This window comes from Anas acuta, chromosome 9 (genome assembly GCF_963932015.1).
Source record: "Anas acuta chromosome 9, bAnaAcu1.1, whole genome shotgun sequence".
Lineage (NCBI taxonomy): Eukaryota > Metazoa > Chordata > Aves > Anseriformes > Anatidae > Anas > Anas acuta.
Genome location: NC_088987.1, coordinates 24,939,498 through 24,945,059, shown reverse-complemented (window position 1 = coordinate 24,945,059; position 5,562 = coordinate 24,939,498). Strand labels below are relative to the sequence as shown.

Below are 5,562 nucleotides of genomic sequence, written 5' to 3'. Positions count from 1 at the left end.
TTAAGTGTTTGGATCTTCTACCGATTTAGAAGTACAATGCTCTTAAGTCATATTAGCAGCAAAATTTAGTGATTTAAGCATACAATTGTAACAGGACCTTTACCATGCACAATGGATGAAGGAGCTGATGGGTAAACTGTATTTCTTTATTGCTGTTAAATCATTGCAGAAGTTATTACCACAACTCATTACCACCTTATCTATATCACAGTCAGACCCAGAGGTATCAGGTGACATAACTGGAAGCAAAGTGACTTGCCTATGGGCAAACAGATGATGAACAGAATTAAAATTGAGATCTCCTGAGTCTCAGACCAGATTCTTATAATCACTGTTTTGCTGCTGCTACCATCTGTAATGCCTGAAAAGCCACTTCCAGTGGGGAAAGCATTACAACAAAAGAAGGTAATTTATTTTTAATTGATTTCTGGGATTTTATTTTTTTTTTATTTTTTTTTATTTTTTATTTTTTTTACAGATTTGGTAAATTTTCTTGACATTGAGCTTAGATATCAAGGGGGAAAATGATATTTTTGTTATAGAAACAGCATCTGGTAGTGTAACACTTAGTAACACTTAGTTAAAGGAAAAAATAGACGCTAACAGCACCATCTCAGAAACCTGCACATTTAAATTGGCTACAGATCTACTAAGTTTCCTATCTAAACAAACCAAACCAAACAAACAAAAAAAGAGATGATATTATCCACTGAAGTTTTTAAATAATGGGCTGCTCAAAGAGAAATCTGAAGAGACTATACACCACAAAGCTTTCTGGTAAGAAGAAAGCCTTCCATCTGAGGGAACCATGAAAAATAGACCCACATGGCCTTTTTTGCAATTGGAAAATTAGCAGTAATGAAGAAGTTGTTGCAGTCTTTGCTGCATTTTAAATGCTTCATTACTCTATTTTTCCATTATAAAATGAGCATTTAAGCAGACTTAAGATGTAATTGTTCTCTAAAATATGTATATCTTTTCCCTTTAAGAAAAATAATATCAAGAAAGACATCACTCCAATTTTTCTGTTTGGTGAAATGTCTGTCACAATGTGCCATATAGACCACAACCTAAATAAATTATAGGAGTTGAAGAGCCAAGAGTATACACAGCATCCTTCAAGACACTGAAAGTAGAATTTAATGCTCTGTTCCTAATATTGTTCCAATATTATTCCTAACATATGTTCCTAATAGTCTGTTCAGCTTTAGCACTTAGCAGTTCATTTCTCAAAACAACTAAGATGACAGTATCTCAGGATCTTTTAACACTGAAAAGCATTTTTCTCATCCTAAAATAGATAAGGTCTGAATACCGATGTGTTTTGTTGTACAGACTTCCACACGCATACTGTTGACGATGAAGGGCTGAAATTCAAGCATTATCAAAACATAGCTATTAGAAGTGAAACATTTTAAACAAGGGCAGACAAATGTTCTCCTTACATGTCATCCTGCATTTAAGAATACAGTCCTGCCCTCACGGAAGCCAAGATTTCCTCCAAGGTATTAACATAACGCATATTAACAAATACATCTGCATATTAATTCTCTACTAGCAAGAATCAAAATATGGAAATCGACAGTACATGCATAACTAATAGGACTTGGCACCTTTCCAGCAGCTTGACTAGAAAACAGCGACAGAAACTCTGCTGTCAGTAATCATATTGGAAGTAGAAGAAAAAATCTGTTAAGTATTATTTTGAGTTTACAGCAGCATAGCCAGGAATGGAGCCCAAAATATTATTTCCTCAAACATGCCTTATTATGAAAAAGTTTCTTTTCTCCCACATGAATGTTTCAGTTCACTGAGGTATTTCTAGGTGAATTGCACAGCACACAGAGAACTGGGTTTGATGACTTCCTGTGGAAAAAGTATTCACAGTGAATTTCAGTAGGAATTTCATTAAATTCCCAGTTTGCCTTTAGCACTATTTAAGAAAAACATTCACACAGTGAATGGTTAATTTCATGACCTCTAAAGGATGCGTATGCCTAACATGTTATGAGTTGCATGGGCAAATCAATCAGCAAATGAAAAGGACAAATGCCATGGAGATTTTTTTTTTTTTTTTTAATGTTAAGTATCACAAGACTTCTTTTTTAGCACAGATAAGCTTCGTTATGCTACTACACTGCAATCAACTATGACTGCTTTTATTATGTGAGTAATGGGCAGAATTAAACAAAGCATCTGGCATAGTAGATTTGACCTTTGAAAAAAGAGCTCTACATTTTTCTCCCCAACAGTTTATGTTATTTCATTTTGGTAACCTTTGTAAAGAAGTACATTCAGCATCCTGCCAGTAGTACAGATCTCACAGTGTGCTAAAAATCAGTCATAAATTCCTGCCTAAAATGAAACTGAAAGAGATATTGCTACATTCTTTTCAACACAATCTTATTCGATTAATAGTAAAGATTTAACATATTGATGTAAAAACTGTTACGTTTGACTTTCCATGAAATAATTACTCACAGTTATGTCAAAATCTATGTGCCCTGGTCTTAGTGATATGGCTTGAAGAGTTGCATGAAGATCCAGCAGGACCTGCACTCCCCTCCCAAGCAGTACAGTATTTTACTTCTAAGTTGTATCATGCCCACCAGAGCTGAGGAAAAGCCTCTGACCTCCTGTTCTCCCTGTGCAAAATGATGCTGAGTTATACCGATGCTAGCATCATTCTGTGTCCTCCACAAAGATACTGAGCATCATCAGCACAGAGACAGATCAAGGCTCTTTATCAGTACAGGCTGAAGCACAAGGCTGGGACTATGTTATTCCTGCCAAATTTTCCTTCTCTTTCTGAAGGAAGAAGAAAACCCCATCTGGGCATAATGAGCCGTAAAGCAGCCCTGGAGCTCTGGGTTTCTGTGGTGCGCCATGAAGAGCAGGAGGGACAGCGGCTGTACTAAGAAAGCCTCCCCCAGCTACAGCCTTCTTCCTCCTTATCAACAGCAGCAGTGAAACTAGAAAACCTGGCTCTGTGGTGTTGGCCCATAGGATCCATTTTGCTGTCTCCTTCAGCTGCCCACTCTAGGCAACTGCCTTCTTTCCTCGCACTGACTGCAGAAATATCATCAACCCTTTGAATCAGAATTGAATCTACTATTGCAACGCTGGTTCTGATGTTTGTCATAAAGGCAGCTGCCCTAAACTGAGAGCAGTGCTTCTTGCGTGTGCCAACCAGCAGACACTAACCTCATGTCAAGCAAAAATGTCATTCATACCAAAACAGTATTTTAAAATATGTGGAAACATCTTTCTTGCTATAGCCTTTATCATTTATGACAGGAAGATCTTTAATATATGGGTAAATTTCAATTTGGAGAAATCAATAGTCTTAAATAATAACTAAGATTTCAGGTCTTTCCATCTCAATGCAAAATAACCTACCATTAACTTTACAAATGAGAATCAAGTTAAAAGGCTTCTAGCAAATTACCAGTGAATCACCAGAATTTGCTTCAGGCAGAGATATTAGTCCTAAATTGTTGCCAGTGATATATAGCTTCAGCATTTTTTATTGCTAATTTGCAGTGGTTTCTCATACTCTTTTTCTAATGGATCACTACATGAGCCAGGTAATTTGTACTGCTGCCAATAACTGTCTCAAGGTAAAGCTGTTTAGGTAGACCAAGAAGAACGCACACCAAGAGGGAGCCTTCTAAAATAATTCCAAATTAAAGCATTGTTACAAAAAAAAAAAAAAAAAAAAAAAAAAAAAAAGGAATCAACAGGATAGAAAGCTATGTACTGCTGACGTATCTAGTTCCAAAAATCAAGGCCTTCACAAATAAAATACTATCTTAGTAATATACTGTTATGCACTGGCTTTCCTGCTTTTTAAAAATTCTGTTCATTTTCTTGTATGCTATAAAATACATGCTGGATCAGAGTGTACTCGGAAGCATTACAAACAGCCACACAGGCATCCAGAACTAAATTGTAAAACTACGGGAAATAAAATATGAAGAATTTACATACACACCGAGATTTCTTATCCTGCTCCAAACTGTGATCAGCTATACAATCCACCTTAAACATTAAATCTTTATAAACTGAATCAGCTATATGAAGGCCAGTGTTAAATAAGAATAATTTATGTATAATAAGAATGATTTAAACAAAAACTAATTAAATCTCAAATTAAGAAGTATCAGTCATAAGTGATACTTAATTCATCTTTAATATGACGTGTTCTTTCATATTTGTATTTGACTACAGTATATTTTTCTCTTCCAACAAACCTGTATTTATTCTTGGCGGACAACTGAGCAGCACTGAAGAGCGTCAGCATCAACACAATCTATTCAGTGTCAGCAAAGGACACTGGAAAGGGTCCTCCAGGGAGCCGAGCTCAGTCCCAAACTAGTGCCTGAGCAGATAGCGTGATTAGGTCTGTGCTTACACGCCTGTAAGTAACGTGCGTACTACACAAATGGAGACCAAACTGTTTCTTTGCTGAGCTCCTGTGTACATACATATAAGTACTGAAAACCTGTTTTCACATCTTTGAGGTTTGTTTTCATATCTTTCCACTAAATTCAGACAGATTGGTATAGAGGTGGTGTGATCGCTTTACAAAGGCAGGCAGTCTATATCCTTATCCCCATCCCTATAAACCAATGGCAATTATTTTGTCTGTATCTCTGATATCTTCCCATTCTGTAAGTTTAGAGAACATCTTCAAACTTGGAAAGACCTACACAAGTATTTTGACCTTATCCTGTGATCAGTAAGCAGCAATAGGATCATCTACATTAAGCATGAACTTGCAGTACTCATTCTGCATTAAACGCACAGTACAGCTTTCACCTCACCCGTCCTCTGACTGGTTTGGGGCATCTAAAAACTCAGAGCCACCAGGAAACACAAGGCACCAAATTCAGGTCAGTCTGTATGAATCTGGAACTTTCTATACATATGTATAAGCTGACAATGCTGGAATGCAGCTGCCAACTACTCAAGACTCTTTCCTCAAAGACAACACCTTTATAAGGCATTTGCAAGCTCCTCGGCTGGTGGGTCAGACAGATTTAAACACATTCACTTTTTTGGCATCTGGCATGTTTCTGTGGAGCACAGTGACAATATGCTACCTTACCCTGCAGTGATATGAGCAGGGAAGAGATCAAATGCAAGAAATAGGCTTGACAGACGGTCCCACTTCAGTGCTCCTGTCCTTCAGTGCACAGAGCTGTAGAGCTTGGGACATGAGTAGCTAAAATGGGAGGAAAACAGACCTCCTCAGGGATAGCTGACTTGCGACTTACAGCAGTGGTTCTTCTCTCCTGTCCCCATGAGAGGGTTGGTAATAGCAGGAATGTCAGACCCCTGTTGTCTCTGCCTGGTCAGACACTAGTAGAGAAGCTGAACACCCGAGAGCAGATAATAATATGGTAAGAGAGATGTGTTCTTCAGGATCTCACTCAATTTAACTTTTAATAACATTTTTGTTGGTGGTACCTTTATTTTATACAAATTAGTCCATTAGCCAAGTGGGTATAACATATTGCTAAACACAATTTTTCCTTTGTATGTAGAATTTCCATGAAC

At 37.3% G+C, this 5,562-nt stretch overlaps 1 long non-coding RNA gene across 1 annotated transcript; it reads left to right on the top strand.

The window, feature by feature from the left end:
• The first annotated feature begins 258 nt into the window (after positions 1 to 258).
• LOC137861077 (uncharacterized) lies at positions 259 to 3,989 on the top strand. The gene is made up of 2 exons (XR_011099359.1): positions 259 to 405; positions 2,815 to 3,989. It is a non-coding gene; the product is annotated as an uncharacterized lncRNA (long non-coding RNA).
• Positions 3,990 to 5,562: the final 1,573 nt, after the last annotated feature.